This window comes from Chroicocephalus ridibundus, chromosome 2, assembly GCF_963924245.1.
Source record: "Chroicocephalus ridibundus chromosome 2, bChrRid1.1, whole genome shotgun sequence".
Classification (NCBI taxonomy): Eukaryota; Metazoa; Chordata; class Aves; order Charadriiformes; family Laridae; genus Chroicocephalus; species Chroicocephalus ridibundus.
The window spans coordinates 108,939,660-108,961,056 of record NC_086285.1 but is presented as its reverse complement, the minus strand read 5'-3'; positions in this window follow the sequence as shown (position 1 = coordinate 108,961,056).

The window sequence follows — 21,397 nt, the reverse complement described above, 5'->3', positions numbered from 1 at the left end:
ATTGCTCCAGTATGGCTTCCCCACAGGGTCACAGGTACTACTAGAAAACCTGCTCCAGCATGGGGTCTCCACAGGCTACAGCTTAGGGCATATACACCTGCTTCAGTGAGGGGTCCTCCATGGACTGCAGGTGGAATCTGATCCACCATGGACCTCCATGGGCTGCAGGGAGACAGCCTGCATTGCCATGGTCTTCACCATGGGCTTCAGGGGAATCTCTGCTCCAGCACCTGGAGCACCTCCTCCCCCTCCTACTTCACTGGCCTTGGTGTCTGCAGAGTTGTTGCTCTCACATATTCTCAGTCCTGTCTCCCAGCTGCTGTTGCACAGCAGGTTTTCCCCCTTCTTAAATACGTTACTGCAGAGGCACTACCAACACCACTGGTGGCCTCAGCTTTGGCCAGAAGTGGGTCTGTCTTGGAGCTGGAGTCAGACAGACTCGGTCTGACATGAGGCCAGATCCTTGTGTCTTCTCACAGAAGTCTCCCCTGCAGCCCCCCACTACCAAAACCTTGCCACATAAACCCAATACAGTTAATTTGATGCCATATTGTGACATTCATCAGCTGAAGGGGAATTTAATTTTCATTTGGGTTAAAATATTCAGAAAAAATCTTAACAGAGAATCTTCTGTAGATGACAGACAGCACATGTGTAAATACGCTCCACATTGAAATACATTCTTATTCAATTTCTAAACTTCTGATTTCCAAAACATAGACAAAGTTTAGATAAAATTTTCTTCAAACAAGCTATAAGAGGAAAAAAGAAATGTTAAATTGGTCATCCAAATTCCTTTTTTCCTACTGAGAAACTGCAGATTAACCAACATTCTTCGAAATCAGATTTGGTTCTCTTATGCCTCATCCAAAAATGGGAGAAAAAATAAAAATTGTTTTTATCTTTTATATATAGTTAATAGTGTCAGATTGAGCTAGTCGAACATTATCTTGAGATACTAGGCAAGTAAAAATTTATGTTTAATCAATTAATGTGATTTTTTCTATTTAATTGCATCACTGATGGTGCTCAACATCACCTGCTGTGCTGCTGTTATCATTTTAGACATGCTGCATGAGATCAATGAAAGTAACATAAGGTTACGGTGAGTTCATCAGCAGCTCTCTTAGACCCTTGGTTTGATGTGACTCATTCTTTTGTGACTATACAATTAGTCTGGAAGCGTGTGTAAAAATCTGTTGCTCTGCTAGTCAAGCTGATTTAAAGTATTCCCTAGCAGCAGAATTACGCTATAAGGAAATAAGGGGGGGAAAATGGCAAGAAACTTTTTCTTTTTAAATGCCTTCATCAAAGAAATTGTTTTTGGCCACATGTGTGCCACAGAGAGTATGAAAAGATATGAACTTGAATTTGAGAGCTCCCGTACATAACAACAAAAGACAAAGAATAGGCATGTTCCTTCATTCCAGCCACGTTTCAGAGGAAATTTTTGAAAAGCATCTATTTAAATGAATTGAGAATTAGAAATATATGCCCAATGCATTTCCGATGCAATCAAAATTAAGTGTACTGTATCTGATACTCCTCCAGCTTTTTTGTGCTCACACACCAATTTTCCAGAAGCTGTGATCAATGCTTCATTCAACACACAGATTGGACTGTGCTTTGGGGTTGAATAATTTGTCACCAAAGGTGGCAAGAGCATATAGAATGAAGCAAAGATTACAAGAAAAGAGGCCACAGTCTTACACATTAGTAAGTTAAGTGCTGCCCTGGAAAATTGCGTATTTTTCTCTAAATATGCCACTGAGCTACATTGTGTTATTTCTAAAAAATCACCTAATATAAAACTTTCCCTGGATGCCTGGTAATTGTAGGCCTCTGTGTGCTGATAATTCTGAACCCGAACCCCTAGAAAAATACTCACTGGTCCATGATGTATGCCAGTATATTCACTATTTCCCTATTTATTGAGAGAAATTCATGCCTAATCTTAGACCCATCATCTCCATATTCGATACCTTTGTGTTTATTTATATTGGGTATGTGTGGCAAGGTTTTGGTAGCGGGGGGACTATAGGGGTGGCTTCTGTGAGAAGCTGATAGAAGCTTCCCCTATGTCCAATAGAGCCAATGCCAGCCGGCTCGAAGATGAACCACTGCTGGCCAAAGCTGAGCCCATCAGTGATGGTGCAACAGCAGCCAGAGAGAGGAGTGAGAATATGTGAGAAAAACAACTCTGCAGACACCAGGGTGAGAGAAGAAGGAGAAGGAGTAAGTGCTCCAGGCACCAGAGATGAGATTCCCCTGAAGCCCATGGTGAAGCCCATGGTGAAGCCCATGGTGAGGCAGGCTGTCCCCTGCAGCCCATGGAGGTCAATAGTGGAGCAGTTGCTCCACCTGCAGCCCGTGGAGGACCCCACACAAGAGCAGGTGGATGCACCTGAAGGAGGCTGTGACCCTGTTGGAAGCCCATGCTGGAACAGGTTCCTGGCAGGACCTGTGACCTCGTGGGGGACCTACAGTGGAACAATGTCTTCCTGTAGGACTGCATCTCATGGAAGAGACTCACACTGGAGCAGTTTGTGAAGAACTATAGCCCATGGGAAGGACTCACATTGGAGAAGTTTGTGGAGGACTGTCTCCCATGGGAGGGACTCTGGGAAAGCAGGAGTAAAGTTGAGCCAAGGAAGAAGGGAGAGGTGGGGGGAAGGTGTTTTAAGAGTTAGTTTTTATTTCTCTTTACCCTACTCTGATTTTATTGGCAATAAATTAAGCTAATTTCCCCAAGTTGAGTCTGTTTTGCCCATGATAGTAATTGCTGAGTGATCTTCCTGTCCTTATCTCAACCCACGAAGCTTTTGTTATATTTTCTCTCCCCTGTCCAGATGAGGAGGAGAGCGACAGAGCAGCTTGGTGGGTACCCGGCAGCTGGCAAATGTCAACCCACCACATTATCACATTGAAGCATTTACCTCCTTGGACAGGCAAGCAGACACCTCATTACCATCACCTGACAGCAATAATTTCATTATGAAGTACGTACTTGTGTCACTGACAAATCTATCTGTTTTCTTTTACTTAGAAGGCAGCTGTAGTCCTACTCTGATGACCAGGGTACCCACCAAAATTTTATTTACATCTTCAGCCCATGGTTACTGACACCAAAGAGCTACCTTTATATCTCTCTCATCTCAGTTTTTTGATTTGCAACTTTACAATGTTAATACTCTGAGACACTTGGGGCTAAAGTGAGCTGTGATTGTTGCTGTGTAATAGAGGCTTGCTACTGCAAAGTGTTTAGTTCTACACTTTTACAAATACTGTGGTATCTATTTATCATTCATTTCAACACTTAAAATCCTTTGGTAATTCAAGATATGAATGGGAAGAAAACGGCACAGAGAAAGGTGGAAGTACATGCCTAAATTTTATAGAAGACTTCATAAAAGGTAACAGAGAACAGAAAAGCATAGATTTTCATAATTTCAGTAGAAAGATGAGTCTACTACTCACTACAGTTGTCTGATTTTACTGACAGAAATTTTCTGTGCAAGTATGTAGATTGATTTTGTGCAGCTTGGTTGGTTTTATTTCTTATTCCGTTGTTACTAAGATTTTTTGTACAAACGCTAAAATACTGAAAAATATTTAATTTCTGTTGGCTGGATAAATATCTACTGTGACATGACAGGATCTTCAGAGCACTTGAAAGAGTTAAAAATAGGTCTGTCGTTGGAGAAGAAGACAACAATAATAGAAAAGACTGAGTATTTGTGATTAAAACAAAACAAAACAAAACAGGAATAGTTACACTTTGTCAGGAGTGAAATCTGTAGACATTTTCCAAACACATTAACACCTTTGGTATTTCATGTTCCAAATGCCTAAGAAAACAGTAAATTGATTTTGTGTTTCATTACCACTATTCATCTTTAGGGGATGAAATTAATACTCATTAAAGGCAAGTAAAATCAAAGTAATCTGTTTAAAGTGTGGACTACTAAAATCAAAGCGGAAAGAAAAATAAGTCCTAGAAGGCCATGATGTCAGATACAAATTCTGCACCAGGTATTTTACTATAAATAAGATGTTGATGTAAAGAATCTCTTTCACAAGCTATCCAGTTGGAAAATTATATTCTCGGTCCAGTGAGATAGAAGTATGCTTCTTAGTCAACCATTTCAGTGGAGGAAACAGACCATGCATCCATATTCAGCCACGGATGTACTGATTTCTGCACATACTGAGCAAAAATAGAACTCCTGTTTCCATATTTGTTCCAATACTGTCCACAGGTAAATACAATGTCCGTTGTAATGAAATGCTTTGGAACAACTACCATTCACTTAAATTCATATTTCATGGTCACATTGGTGATATGTGTTAAGATTAAGCCCATCTGAGATGAAAATTTTCAATCTTATTTTTGATTTCACCATAAAGCAGAAAAAGCCAATACTGAGTCCAGTATAAGGCTCTGCTTCTTCATTATAAACAAGACCAAACTAAAGATACTTGGAACTTTTGCTTCAAAGCATTAACTATTTTACTTACTTGGAGGAAGAACCTCAACTGACCTTCAGTGCCTCAGACTGAGAACTTTCATATACAACCTGCGTTGGACCAATTCTATTTAGTGCCTTATTAACAATTTAGGTAATGGAATAAAATGTCTGTGGATCAAACTAGAACAACATCAGAATTCAAAGTGGTCTTGATATAAAATACAGTGATCAATGACATGATCTTCGATGAAGTGTGCTGTGTTTTACCTTAGGAGGTGAAAATCAAAGCACAAATACGGAGGTAGCGGCATAGCAGGAAAGAATCTGTTGGTTTAATGAATACCAGATAAGGGAAAGTCGTTATTCTACCCTGTTCTATGCCTGCTAATTAGAAGTCTAGCATAAAAATTACACCAAGTCTGGGGCATTTACTTAAAGGAAGATCTAGAGGGTTGAGAAAAATCTAAATGAGCAGCAAAAATGTAAGAAATTTTGGGAAAAAAGTGTAGGGAAATTCTCAGATTCTTCAGTGTTGTTTTGATGATTATTTCACAATTTGTCTGGAAAAGAGAAAAAAGAGAAATATGACTTCACCAAAAAAGAAAAAAAGAACAGTTGATAGAAAAAGTTGTCAGTTCTGTTTGGTATCTCCATTGATATGTCCTGCAGGACTAAAAAAAAAATTAAAAAAGTAATTTTATAGTAAAGATTTCACCGGCTACTTTAGCTTCCAAATTGTTAAGATAAGAATTAATAGTATGGGAGCTGTGGAATTTCCTTTCCTGCAGATTTTTCTGAATACACAGATTTGCATAGATAATCTGTGAACGGTCATCCTGCCTCAAAGTATTGATAAAAAGTAAATCAACCTTCTCCAATGAAAATATCATCTGGCCATATGAGGAAAATCCATTCTTTCAGTTTGGACTTTCTCTCTTTGAAAACACTGTTAAGTATCAAAACAAAAATTAAGAGGGTTAAGTACTAACTCTTTTTCCTTTAACCATTCCATAGCATTAATGGAATCTATATTTTTGAGATATGTGGTAGTCTCATTTACTTTGGAATGAGTTAGTTAATTCACATTATCCAGACTCTTTATATCATGCAAGTGCTGACCATGTTTACAGCAATCGCTACCAGAATAACATTTTCTATTATTTTTTGTTCTCGTGGATGCTGAAAGCTTGATGCACAGAAAGATTTTCTTGCTTCTCTCATATTTGCTGTGGACATGTGGAATTTTTTTAGATTTGCTTCTAGCTAGCTAGTTTCAAAATGATTAAGAGATTGAAGCATCTGTCATAATGAGGAGAGGATGAGGGACCTGGGACTGTTCAGCTCAGAGAAAAGGAAGCTCAGAGGTGATCTCATTAATGTATGTAAATACCTGATAGAAGAGAGTAAAAAAAAAGGGAGCAAAACTCTTCTTAGTGGTGCCCAAAGACAAGGCAAGAGGCAATGGGAACAATCTGAAATGCAGGAATTTCCATTTAAAAAATAAGAAGCAGCTTTTCCACTGTGAAGGCAGTCAAACACTGGAACAGGTTGCCCAGAGAAGCCCAACCTCAGCTGCTCTGTGATTCTAAATCACACATAACTGTCACTAAGAGAGATGGAGGAATTAAAAAATGATAGGTAGATTGCTATAAAGAAAGTTAAATAATTTCTGTTTTTACCAAGAAGCCAAAGAATGGCTTTTAGAAGAAAAAAAGGTGAATTATTTTGTAAAAAAGAACCCAAAGGAAAATTATATCAGGAATTTTGAATAATCCATAATTTATTATTTTTTTTTCACTGTTAGTAACATTAACTTTTTCATTCTCAATTAAATCTGTTAATATTGGTAAAATGGTATGGATTTGTTATATTCACAGCCCAGCTTTTGGTAGGATGTTATGGCACTTCATACCTTTTTTTTCAACTAAATTATTTGAATATATATACATCAACAAGTATGAAATTGTGATCTGGTTTTATTACATATTTGAAAAGCAAAATCTTGTGTATTCAAAGGACTTAATTATAATCTATTCAGACAAACATAACAAAGTTTCTGCTCATTCCTGACACAATATGTTTTCTGAACATAGACAAGCCAAGCGAGGGAAAGTTTACCAGGGAAGCTGAATCTCCCTTTCTTACCCTTATTGCATTTTAACATCAAAGGCCACAGATTCCCTGTTGCTGTAAACCTATGAATATCCCCGTTAGCCTCTGAAAAAATGTCAGACTTCTCAAAAGTGAAAATCGTAAACTGAGAAGGAACAGGCTCTTCTTTTTAATCTAAGCACTAAAGTAGATACCTGTAAAGCTAGTCTTCATGGACAGAGATATACATTTCATATGTTTGATTCAATTAATTGACTCCACTGTAAGAGAAAGGAGGACTTGGTAAAATGTCTAAGAATAAAGTAATTTTTTGTTACTTGCAAACATTTTTGAGATTAAAGTTAAGTGAAGCTGCGCACACAATCAAAGCAAAACAAGAAATTTATTCACTACTTCACATTGTCTGAAAGATGCTCAACCACTTCCTGGAGAGCAAGGCCTCAGCACATGTAATGGTTATTTGTGAAGTCAAACTCCATAGCCACAAATGCCTCTGCTTCCTCTTCCTTTACCCAAGCTTTTATCACTGAACCCAATATCGTATGGTATGGAATATCCCTTTGGTCAGTTCAGGTCCGCTGTCCTTGAGGCACGCTTCTAGCCTGCTCACTGGTGGAACAGAATGGGGAAAAATGAAAAAAAATAAATAAATAAAAAAAAAATCTTGACACTGTACAAGTATTATTCAGCAAGAGCCAAAACATCAGTGTGTTATCAATACTATATTAGTCACAAATCCAAAACATGGCACCATACAGTCTGCTATGAAGAAAATCAGCTCCATTCCAGCCAGACCTAGTACACTGCAATAAATGTTTTTGAGAGTATTAGGGCTTTGAAATGTACAAAATATACCTGTAATTTCATCATGATACTGCTTTTTAAAATTTCAATTAAAGGAAATAAAATGAACAAAAATTCTCTTAAATTTCCAGAAACAATCTGAGTAAAGTTAACACTAAGCCAAATGCTCAGCTCATTTAAAAGAGTGTCTCTAACTCATTCCAACCAAGCCATGGGGCTGATTTGCCCCTAAAAAAGTCAGGCCCCAAACACTGAACTGTTCCACATTATGTCAAATATTATGAGGAAGTGACATACAAAATGTCTCACAGCAAAGAACATCTGTGAGTTAGATTTTTAGATATTAGCATTCATCACGTGCTTTTCTGGATAGAGTAAGTCATTAGCAGTGTGGCTGTGTGCTAATGGTCTAGAGCAATCTGTCCCAGGGTTTGCTGATCATATTTCAGCAGTATATGCTTGTGGTCAGATTATCATGTGACCTGTGCGTTTCCATATCCTATTCATGTTGTGTTCTTATCCACGGTCAGAAACATTTGTTTTCCTCATGATTAAATTGAAAGATTGTCTCTTTAGTAGGGAAAGGGAAATGAGGTTCTGGTATGTAGTTTAGAATTAGTTATTTTGCTAAATATTCAACAGTTAATGCCCATAATTTAAAATCTACACGACTCACCACAGACAAATACAGACAAGCACATACACACACACATGCAAAAAAAAAAAAAGGCAAAACTAGAAGTGCTTCCTTAAGTAGTATCTATACACATGAGAAGCAGTTAGGCTGAATTACAACTGATATTAAGTTGATTTAAGAGAGAAAACCATCAGAATCATAGAATCATTTAGGTTGGAAATCATTGAGTCATTTAAGAATCATTTAAGATCATTGAGTCCAGGAGAAAAAACCATCAGAATCAGAATACTTAATATTCTTTATTTAAATAAAATACAAATTATTCACTACTGTCATAATATAGCTTCTTCTCTATTCTATAGTTCCATATAAATTTAAGCATATACTTTATGACAGCACTAAATTCAGATCTATGGAAAGGGAACTCTGCTGTAAAACGTTTGTCTTATCACAAGAACACGTTTGACAATATACTGTCTGCTGCAATTGCTATTAACTTGATCTGTTGCCACATACATTGAACTCCAGAATTCCCTGCAGTAAACTGATCTTTAAGAAGGAAAAAATATCTACACTATCATAATCAGAGAACAATAACAAGTCAGTGCAACAGAAAAAGTCAAATAATGTGTGGTAAGTTATTATTATGATCATGTTTTCTTCTTCCTTACCATATATTCTTTCAGAAGTCTCAGATTGCTGTCATTTTGTAAAAAGCTGATCCATCAAGTTGCAGAATTTGAAACATAATTAAGGTTCACTTATCCTGAAAAAGTGTTATAAATTATTCTTTTCAATCTAGTGCCCAAACTGAAAGTATAAAAAGATTTTCAGTCTAGGAAAAAGAAAAACAAAAGTTATAAAATGCTTATATTTTGCTTTTTTCTTGGTCTACCATTTGTCTCCTGGATTTGTTGGTTCTTTTACAATTACTTTTGTTGTCAGTTCTCTCACCTCAGAACATTCTTATAATTTAGAAAATTACTCTTCCCTATAGTGGCAATGATTCTTCTCTGGGTGATTTCTTCGCACTTTAGAAAATGCTAGTTAGTCAGCAAAGTTTCAGGTTTCAGAAATTATTAATCATATAAGCACCATTTGTTATCATCAGATTTGAGGACTTATCCAGACAAAGAACAGGAACAATGCCTTAAGTGACCAAATGTACAGCGTGAGTAGCAACTGCACAATACTGGAGTAAGCAGTTCACAAACACGCTAAAGCCTCTAAACTACATTGCATGTATTTTGGAAGTCTATATTTCTACATATTAGGTCTGCTTATTAATCAAGAAAAATATAAATGTGTAAATCACAAATTATTAAAACATATGATCATAAATAAAAACTGAATCAATTTGTTTTCAGAAACCTCATCATTCAAAACACCTCTGCAAAGAAAACATTTACTGTTAAGGAAACTTCATGAAAAGCATTCTGTATGTTCAACACTTTCATGATATACCCTTCACAGCCTTCTGATATACAGTAATTTTATTGTCACTTACAATGATTGATGGCAGCTGCGCTGTGAGTTTTCCACTTAAAGAGAGTATGAATCTTTCTTCCTCATGCTTTGTTTCAATATCCAAATTCTGATCATATGAGAATTTTTCAGTTTTTGCCTTGGAAATTATCTAGTTTCTACATACTTCTTATATGCCTATTTACTTTTCATCTGGTGATATTATTTGCAATTTTATTTATGAATGTGTGAATCTTTTTTCTTTAATATATTCTATTGAATGTACATTTGTGCAAATGTTTTAATGATAATATAAATTACTGGATGAATGTTGAATGCCATCTAAATTTCACATGATCTCACATCAATGATGATAGTCATTCTTTATTGCCTTGCTGGTGGATGCACTTTAACAGAAAATCCAAGGAAAGAGCACGTATTTGTTGACCAAACCTGGGGCCACGAGAATAGAAGATAGAAGGATCATAAGGAATTATGTATTTGGGAAACCAAGAGTACGGAACAGTAAAGCATCTGGAACTATTAAACTACAGGTTTACTTTAAAATAGACTAAATGTACTCTGAGATACGAAACCCCTCTTTTTACTTTGAGAAATGTCATAATTATCCGTTGTGCTGTTGAAGGTAAGAAGTGCAATTTCTCATAAGGAAGTATAAAGGCATAAGTGTCTACAAGCTGGAGCTGATGTTATGTCTTGCAGCCTTTTTATTTGCCTTTTTTTTAAATAGTTATTTTTCCACTGTAATAACATCACAAATCCCCATTTTGGAGGCCCAGCTACTTATATCTACTATCATCAATCCAGGAGCCATAAACTGTATGTGGGGAAGCTACAATCATGCCTATAGTGGACTTGATTGTCCCCAGCTACACTCCAGCTACTAGGACACACGAACTGCAAGACTCTACAGTGATAGGGTACACCTGTGTTGAATAATGCATGCAGAAAGATCTCAAATATTTCTCCATCTAGACATCCATATCTGCTGCTGGACATAGCAAGTATATGAACCAATGTGATCTCATTTTAAATCAGTACTTTTTCAAGATCCAGAACGTCCTCCCTACAGACATGGTTGCAAATGCAATCTGTTGTAACCTGCAGACATAGTGGTTTGTATCTATAGAATTAATTTCCGTATTCTGAAAGTTCTAGATTACTATTTCTACCAGAATGAAGGATCTGGTCATGCATCAGTGGCTCAGTCAATTCATTCTTGAAAAATGAGACACAACTGAAATCATATCATGGCTTCCTCATCACAACGAACAAAACAAGTCAGGACCACCTGGTGCTGCAGGAGCAGAGGTCCCAGCATTGTATCAGCTGTGGTCTTATATGGAGCCTGCTGTTTTGCCATTACATCAAGAGGAAGCTGGAAAGGCCTGTGACTGGTTCATAAACATTGCAGATGGCAATTCCATTCTGTGTAGCTCATACATTAACCATTTCATTACAATATTATGTGTTAAAACTGAAACAGTAATAAAATACGTGTGTTCCCTGTAGAGCGCATGTTGGTTGGCACATTGTCCCTGCCCAGGGCAGGGGGGCTGGAACTAGGTGATCTTTAAGGTCCCTTCCAACCCTAACAATTCTATGATTCTATGATTCCAGAAATGGCTACCATAGAACAACATGGATGCAGAGACTGTATCAAAGACTAGGACTGGTACCTCTAAAGTGTAGACATCATAATATGAACCCAACAAAGGCCATAGAATTGGTTGCAATGGTGTCTAAAATGAGCTGAGTTTACTTGGTTCACAGTAGTCTAAAGACAACAACCTCAAGTGCCTAAAGAAGATTTAAGAGAATACAAGAAACAAGCTAAAGATCTCAGTCAAACAATATTTCTAGGCCGTATTAGAATTAGAAAGAATTAAATGGAACTGCCCAGAAGGCTGGAAAATAATGAGCTTTTTAGATATCAACAGATGTTAGAACATGTAATGGCTCTTTCATGATGTATTCTCTAGCACACATTAAATACCTCTATATGCCATTCAATTAAAACAATGGCAAACTGAATATGCCAAAGCAGGGGATAATTACCCTGCTATATCCAAATAAAGCCATTATTCTGTTAGTAATAAGTTTGAAATTAACACAGATATGGAAGTTAGTCAAAACTTAGTTGTGGCTCTTTTTCATGCAGTAAAACTAAACAGTTTCAAATGATATTTTTCTTTCTCAAAAACTGACATAATGACAACGCACATTTGCAGCCTATTATTCTGTGACTAAAGCAAAAGTGGTAGAGTCTAATAATAACTGAGGATGAGACAATAACAGATAACAAGGGGATGCGTGGTATATAAATTACAAGGATGACTGGAATTAAGATGTTTTCTTAAACCAGCACTCACAGATTTTTTAAAGAGAGATAGTGTAGCAGCATCTTACAGGCAACCAACAGAGACAAAGAAGTAATTTGTAATAGAGAAAGTAAATTCCTATAAATGAAAAAATAACACAGGTAGTCTCTGGCCTAGATAAAATATAACATGATAACTGTTGTAGTATTTTCAAAAGTAAGAAATAGAGGTATTTCCACAACACACTTTAGGTGGCAGGAAGCACACTGTACTACTTCATTAAGACAATATCAGGAAAGATAGCACAGATTAGAAGGTAACTTCCATTTCTCTGCACACTTGCAATTAATCTTTTGTCAATCAGAGAGCAATACTTATTACAGTGATGCCATTTGGGAGATGGCAAATACCTACTCAGTTTTTATTTTCTCCCCAAAGCAGGTAACTCAGAATCCAGTAGGAAAAATGAAAACAAAAACTTGATGCACAAAATCACAACTAGTTATGAGAGACCAGAGTTATGTTGTAAGCTAGCTAGGAGAACAAATTTGTAATATGTTCACTACAGGAAAACAGAAGAAAAGGGAAAAAAGGGTGATGGCAACAGATCTCTAAGTCCTAAGTTTTTATGGTTTTAATTTTTTTTTAGAGTTTTCATCAAGTTTCTGGTGGAAGAAGAATTGACAAAAAAATGCAAAGGAGGAAAAAGACTAAAGGATTGGTAGAAGTGAGAGAATGGGGAAAAGTTTGAGTGTGGCAAGGTACTTGCCTCTGCACAGATGGGGTAGGAAACAGAGAGAAGCCGCATAAACCGGAAGCAATTTACTGGATTCAAAAAATGATCTGTCACTGAATATGGCTTTCAGGATTGTGACCCACAGGATTTGATGCATTCAGTGTTCATCAGAAAGTGGTCATTATACAGCGTTTTAGCAAAATGTTTACTTTAAGGGACCAAGATAGAAACGGGCCTTCAGTCCCACTAGCTTTTGAGGAAAACCTGTATTGTTCCTGAAAAAGGAAGGAGAAGGTGAAGCTCTTAAAACTGAGGTCCTGACTGTGCAAAGATCTGTGCATTCACTAAATGGTATTCACTTGCAAATCAATGGGATTTCTAGAAGACATAAATACATAAAAGGTTGGAGTGAGATATGATTGCTTCATGTAAATCTTGCACAGAAAAGATCTTCACAGCTAAATATGAAGTTATGAGAGTTAATCCTTTCTCCTGGCCCATATTCCCAAAAATTCAGCACAGTAAAAGTAGCACCAGTTGCATTTTTCATATTTTCTACTGAAAAATCAAATGACAGCATCTGTTGATTATGTTACACAGCTTATTTCGCTATAGGAATAGACCTCGAACCCAGGAAGTGAGAGAGAGAGAAATTTCAAAACTGCATGCCAGGATGCTATAATGTCAGTTTTTTGTAGTAAAGCTATTTTTATTGTAAATAAATTCCTAATTCCTAATCTCAAATTGAGAATAGTAAACTCAGATGAGATTTCAACTCTGAAATATTAGCCAGCCACAACTGAGGAACACTACTTCAGTTTGTCAGAGAAGCAACAAATAACCTAATATCCATGAAGTCAATGCATCTACTGCTCCACTGGTCAGAAGTGACTGAGGCAGCGTACTTTCTATACAAGAACAGTTTGATACTGACACCCTCATACATCCATGGCACTGAAATGAATAGTTGCAGCTTCATCATTTAATATTTCTAATTGATGCTATGAGTTCTAGGTTTAAGTGAGCAATCTCTGCTAGTTACCTGTATGTGTCAACTGAGTTTAGTTTGAAACAGGTAAACCAGAAAAGGAAGAAAAAGGAACTCCAGACTAATTAAGTATAGTGTTTAAACCCTGAGATGAACATTAAATGATTAATTTCTTCACTTCTTTCTTCTGTACTCTCAGCATAGGACGTAACCATTTTATAAGCATTAATATATTTCTCTTTACAGTGTACCAGTGAGGTAAATTCCTGACTTCATAAATAAGAAACTGAGTCAAAAAGAAATTAAGAACAAAATAATTTAAAATATCTTGGAATTTGCAGTATTCAGTTGGAAATGCCTAGGACTTGATATTTCAGAGACCTTGGTGCTTATACATTATTTCCTATGCAGCTGCATAAACGTAACAGTTTCACAGAATATGTGTAGACGTCTCCTGTTGAAAACCCAGAAAATGGGCAATAGCCAATTCAAAAAAAATTGTTTCACATGAACTGAGCAGCCACCTACAGGAATCCTGCACCAAAAGAAGAAACAAAAACAAATTTTAACCATGAGACCAGACTTTCTGTTTCTTCAGTTGTATAAAATACACTTAATAATACATAATATATTACATTACGTATACTTCTACCACAACTGATCATAGGTCATAAAATAGCCTCTTTCACTACATACCTGAATTTAGTCTCAAAATATTTTGTGTTGGGTACTGAACTACGCAAGGATATTTGTAAAAAAGAAAAAGGTGATCATATTTCTTAAGGAAAGTATCTTACAATCAGGCTTAAGAAAATGAAAATTCACAAGCCATCTTTTTAAAGCAATTTTTCATTTTCAAAGCCAGATTTACTAAGTTAGTGTGTCTTTAATATTGCCTAGCTCTTAAGTTATTTCATTCCAGTGTAGCTTCCTACTGCTTAAAAAAAAAAAAAAGTAAAACAAAAAAGTAAAACAGTTGTACACAGCAACCAGACTTTGAAACTTTTTCTTCTACAGAATGGAATTCAGTCAAGTTAAAATAATAACTAGCTGCAGCAGTAGGCCTTTGCCTTTCCATAGACTCTCACATAAAATGTAGTGGGACATAAAACTCATCATCCAACTTCACAAATATCTGTCAGTAGCAGCAAAGTGTAGATATCAGCAGTCTTGCATTCACTTCTAGGTTTTGAAGGAGAATTTTCTGCAGTGATCAGCAACCATTCAGCCTATCCCATAGCTTCTTATGTTGCCCTTTTACCCTGTTCTCTCTCTAGCTTCTGCCCTTACACAGCATGCTTGCTGACATCCTTCTACAATACCACCCCATGCTCCTCATCTTCTCGCCTTTTGGTCTTGTGAGTTCTCAGCCTCATACTGATTTATACTGTGCTCCACTGTTTAGTTACACTTACTTCCCAACTCTTGTCCTTGCAACTTTTTCCTCTTGTTCCCTCCAAATCTGTCCATTACTCCTTTCTCATCTTTCTCATCGCATCCTTTCTGTAGCAGATTTAATGATAAATGAAGACAGAGGTTTTTCCCAACTCTTTTCAGCTCTTTTACCCCCAAATATGGACAACAAGTGAATAACTGAAAGAAAAAGGCAGGAAGAGAAAGGCCTGAAAATAGCATGTATATCTTCTACAGTCCTATCTACACCTTACAAAATTATATTTTCATGCTGTTTGGCTACGATATAAAAAAGCTCTGTGTGGGCAACAAATTATTTTTGTACCCTTTGTAATGTGACTGAATCTGGGTAAATGATTAACAGCAGTTAATTTTAAGCTAAAAAAAGCAAAAGCTTTTCAATGTCAAATTGAACGAATTTTTTTCCCAAGAATACTTGTTCCCCCACTTGGTTCTCAGAAATGTTAATTTATTTTTTTTGTGCCTGAACTATTCCTTAAAACTTCCTGCATATTCCAGAAATCTCTTCTTGAAAATGTCTGCTTAAACTGATTAACCTTTAACAAAGTTGCAAGGAAGTGAAAACAAGACATCTACAGAAAGTATCTGAAGAATTCAAATACAGACTTTAAACCACTCAAATACACTTAAATACAACAGAAATGGTCATATAAGAAAAAAAAATACATTAATCTGGGAATGATTCCTATTAATATTAGTTAGAAATCAACAGCAAATTATAAACTCTATAAAAAAATCTTGCATGTTACACATCTATTAAAACTGTCAGTTTTCCATCAGCCAAGAGGGGAAAGTAAACACCTCTGTGGTGCTTTAATGTTGTCTATATAACTTTTTATGAAGGTAATGCAACACCAAAGACCAAAAAAAAGTAGGCTGCAATAGTATCTTTCAAATCTGAACAAGATGCATCAATGAACTCTACACTGACAATAGAAGACTAGCAAACTTTTTGCACTGCCATAGATTAAGATGGTAAAGTATTACTGAAATCTCAACTTATACAGTTATGTAGATGCCCTACTATCTTTGGTACTCAATATTGTTCATTTTCCTATTGATTCTTTCTCTGGGGTTACTACTGCAGCTCTGACTGTGACTTTATTGGGTTCCTGTTCCCTGATCCTGCTCAGCCCTAGACTTTCATATATTTGGGAAGAATGAAATATGCTATGTTTAAATGATTTGATAGGGCAGATTATCCACTGCATCTACTGAGGGCCAAAGACCTTCATCTTCACACTTCAGAGATTTGGAGTTGATCTGTTTCTGAGTGCAGACCCCAGAGCAAGAAACAAAATGGTCTAAGCTGATTTATCACAGAACCCCATGCTCATCCAGCCCCTTCTCAATAGAAGTGAAGTGCTAATTGATGTCCTGCATCCTGAAAGTAATCAGGCTATTATCAAACATGCTGCATTTTTCAACAGCTTTTAGAATGATCAGAAGTAATAAGGGAAAGTCACATAACAACATGGTGATTGAGGAACATGTCTCACTTCAAACTACATAAATGATTACCAATACACGCAAGTCATCTACTTTCTATCATGGTTCATTTAGCTAATGAAATGTTTTGGCAGTTAGTCATAGATTTGCAACACAAAACCTGCTAACAGAAGATATATTATGAAATAATGTGACATTTTAGCACATAACTGATCAGCTTCACATTGTTTTTAATACACAGGGGTTTCTTTTGACTATAATCTCATTTTATTGAAAGGCGGTGGGGTTTATAAATATCTAAACGTCACCACTGCTAACTCTTTTATTGACAAAAAATTTCACTAAGAAACACCACAGGCGTTTCTAAACTAATTTTCAAAATAGCAATTGCCAGAGACACTGTGTTGTATTGATAATGTACTGTTATGAAAGCAGAACAAATTTGATTTGTTTAGTAGATGAAAACCTTGCAGTGATAAACAACTTTTGCAAACAAGAACCACAAAAACTACACTAGCTCAAGTTATGAAAGGTTTAAGAAGAAATAGCTCCTATAAAATCTGGTCCTCTGGTGCTTAAATCCATTAAACTAAAAAAAACCTGCAATGACAGAAAAAATAGAAGATTAATAGTCAGAACTCCCTGTTCTGTTTCTGACTTTCTAAACCCTCACTGGACCTTTGAAAGGGAGCACAAGAAGAGGAAATACCCTTCAGAAGTCTGAAGTAGGCTCACTTCAAAGTTATTCCATGAGAGCATGGTAATTGGTCTTTATATGAGTCTCCTCCTGAGACTCAACTCCCCTCTTAAAGTTGACCAGCCTTTAAGGTGGTGTTTACCATATTTAACAGTCCTGGAGTGAGGAACTGTGTATATATAAATGTATAAGCTAATATAAAACAAAGGAGGCTTTCAGATATTCAGTGGAGAAAGAGACCCATGGGCACAGTAGTCTGGATAAGAAACTTAATCTGGATGTTGTGAATCTCCCTGTGGATAAAACTATAACAGGATACTTCTGCACTGCAAACTGCTTTGGTCTGTGTCATTATCCAGTGTTTATTTGTATATGTCATCAACAAGTCTTGGCAAGCCTCAACAATGTTTAAAGGTGCATGGTGATTTCTGAAGAAGTAGAGCATGAATTTACGGTTTACACACTCTCATCCCAGAAACTGGGGGGGCCGAGTAGCCAAAGAAGGTTTTAATAAACACTCCCCACCTGTGGAGTTACTATTAATTTTTAAAAAGATCAGTGACGAAGAACAAATGCTTCTTTCATGTGTCATTTTGTGTTGCTGAATATTGTGTCAATTACATGGAAGTTACTGGGTGCTGAACACTCTGAAACATGGCATTGTAGTTAATATTAAACATCAGCCTAGGAGTTTGATTTCTTCAGTGAAAGAATTTGAGATTTCCCATCAGCTTTAAAAACAGGACAAGGTTCCTAAATAAGGTGCCTTTTTAAATGCCCAGAATTGAACAAGTGATGTGAAGCTGAGACCATCATATGACAATTTTCATCCAGGATTTCTGGAAAATATCATTCGGTCACTCTACTACCTAAATATAATCCTTCTTCCTATCCATCATATATTTTATACACCTATCAGTACTAAGTGTACCAGGTAAGTACTACAGATAGTGCACCAAGTAAGATTCTGCTGTAGTCTTTTGGGAAAATAAATACCAATACAATTAAAAAATGCAAATAAAGCCGTAACTTTTAGAAAAATGTTGTCTTTCTTTGAGGAATGTGAAAACCAAAAAAAAAAACACAAACCAAAACAGCTTCCTGGTAAAGTTATTCAGGATATGTAGTATGTTTTAAGTACTTCTCTTGAGTACCTGCACTGAAAAGAGAATTCAGTCAGCCCCACATGGAAATGTTATTGATTGCATTTGGATTTCTGTGAGAATTAACCTTGTGTCAATTAGCCACATTTTTAAAAAAATATTTTTTAATGGTCAGAACGTTACTGTACAAGGAACTATGTAAAAATACAAAGGGCAATGGCATGATAATATCTATATTTTGAGGGCTACTTTAATGAAGTAAAAATAGTCTCTGAGAAAATAAGCACCCTTGCGCGTCCCTACATAATTTTAGCATCATATTTCTTTATTTTTCTAAGTATTTTCTCTCTTATTTGGGAGTGAGGAGATACAAACAACAAAATCCAATACTTCAGTAACCTTACTCATGAAATTATTCCCCTGATAGCTTCTCCTGGAGAAACTGGCTGCCCATGGCTTGGACAGGAGTACTCTTCACTCGGTAAAAAACTGCCTGGAGGGCCAGGCCCAGCGAGTGCTGATAAATGGAGTTAAATGCAGCTGGCTGCCATTCACAAGTGGTGTTCCCCAGGGCTCAATATTGGGGCCAGTTCTCTTTAATATCTTTATCAATGATCTGGATGAGGGGATTTTGTGCACCCTCAGTAAGTTTGCAGAGACACCAAGTTAGGTGGGAGTGTTGACCTGGTTGACGGTAGAAAGGCTTTGCAAAGGGATCCGGACAGGCTGGATCGATGGGCTGAGGCCAGTGGTACGAGGTTCCATGAGGCCAAGTGCCGGGTCCTATATTTGGGTCACAGCAACCTCATGCAGCGCTACAGGCTTGGGGAAGAGTGGCTGGAGAGCTGCCTGGCAGAAAAGGACCTGGGGGTGTTGGTCGACTGCTGGCTGAATACGAGCCAGCAGCGTGCCCAGGTGGCCAAGGCGGCCTACAGCGTCCTGACCTGTATCAGAAATAGTGTGGTGAGTAGGACTAGGGAAGCTTGTACTCAGCACTGGTGAGGCCTCATCTCGAGTACTGTGTCCAGTTCTGGGCCCCTCACCACAAAAAAGACATTCAGGTGTTGGAGCGAGTCCAGAGAAGGGCAATGAAGCTGGTGAGGGCGTCTGGAGAGCAAGTTTTATGAGGAGCGGCTGAGTGAGCTGGGGTTGTTTAGCCTGGAGAAAAGGACACTGAGAGGAGACCTTATCACTCTCTACAACTACCTGAAAGGAGGTTGTAGAGGTGGAGGTCGGTCTCTTCTCCCAAGTAACAGGTGATAGGACAAGAGGAAATGGCCGCAGGTTGCTCCCGGGGAGGTTTAGACTGGAGATTAGGAAAAATTTTCACACTGAAAGGGTTGTCAAGCATTGGAACAGGCTGCCCGTAGACGTGGTGGAATTGTCATCCCTGGAGGTATTTAAAAGATGGGTAGACCTTATGCTTAGCAACATGGTTTAGCGATGTTTTTTGTCAGAGTTAGTTGATGGTTGGACTAGATATCTGAAAGGTACCTTCCAACCTAGACAATTCTATGATTCTGTGAATATTCAAGTGGGTCAACTCTTTCAGTATTTTCATTACTTCTGCTACATACTCAATAATAAAATTAATTTTGATGTCAGAATAAGAACTAATTTAATGCTTCAGCTGAGCACATTTTTAGGCAAATGCTAGAAGTGAATTTTTGAGGAAAAGTCAAAGAAATTTTAACAAAATGTTTGTCCTTTAAGCTGTGGTTAATAGTTCAGTTACACAGGCTTTATTTTCAAATGGACAATGAATGTTTGTCTCCTACTGGGAAGGAATGAATGTTCCTGCATTTTTACTAATGTCTCTGAAACTCAGTATAGTACTTGATGCATCTACTTGACAATTCAAATGTCTCACACAATCTTAAAATTATCCATTATTCCTATCACATCCAAAATACTGTACTACTTTTTCTGGTAGTGTTGTTTTAACAAGTTATTAGACAGTGCCAAAAAACCCAAAGCAAAATCAAAGAAAAATTGTTAAGAGTATTATTATCATACAGAGATATGGTGGACTTTAGATAATAAGGCTTTAGATATGATTAAAATGGTCATAACATGTCAGGTCCTCCTTAAAATGAGGTATTAATGTCCTCCATGGCCTGGATAATGTGCATTTATATATGACAAATGAATTGGGTTCTGCACATGCAGAAGAATTGAAATTTGCCTGTCACAAAAATATATTTATAATTAAAAAATACATTGAAATAAGTTCTCATTAAGTTATTTTGCCACCTAAGTAGAATTCAGCTACTGGCGGACAGCTGTTGGGAACACTGAATTGGCGTTGCATGGTAATAAGCAGCCCAATCTCACACAGCCTGTCCTTTCATCATCCAAACTCACCACACAGGAACTCACAAGGTCTTGGATGGAATCCAGGTTAAAGCTGGTGAAATCTGCAGGGTTTCATTCCTGAAGTTCATATTTTTCAATTGAAGTCCCCACTGATTCTTTTCCTTGTTCAAAGTTTAAATCCTTGCAAGGAATGTATGAGCTAAGCCATCATACTCAGGCTTCTGAGTCCAGGACAGATTAGAAAGTTTAATATTAGCTATAAATTGACTACTATAATAAATATAAACCAATTCAGAAAAAAAAAAACCTTGCAGTGATTTTTTTCACAGAGGGTACAATTAATTCAATATGACTGCTGGAGTGAATCAGGATACTCAAATACAAATAATCACAAAATCAGTAGCATGGATTTAAAAATCATGGGCCAATCTGTGACCTCAGATAAGAACACACCAGTGACAGTGTTATCCATTAAACTGGGATTTAATGGATAGGGCAAATTCTGGACACTGTATCTCCTGAATGACCACATTCATGTTATTGTATGTACAGCAGTATAAATCCAGCCTCTGGGAAAACAAGTTCAGGTGTTACACACTGAATTAATTTTCAGATATGTCATAATATTAAATATCACAACTATTGTTCTCATAATCATAAGATGTCTTTTTAAAAGAAACAATCTCGTGCCATCTTTTCCTAAGGATACCATCTTTTTTCACTTATCAAAACCAATTATAACCTAGTATTAATCACCTGAAAGAAAAATGTTTGTTTGAAGTCTTAGTCTGTTCCTTCATGTTTCATTTCACTTGCAAGTTAATAAAATATTATTTCAGGTAAAAA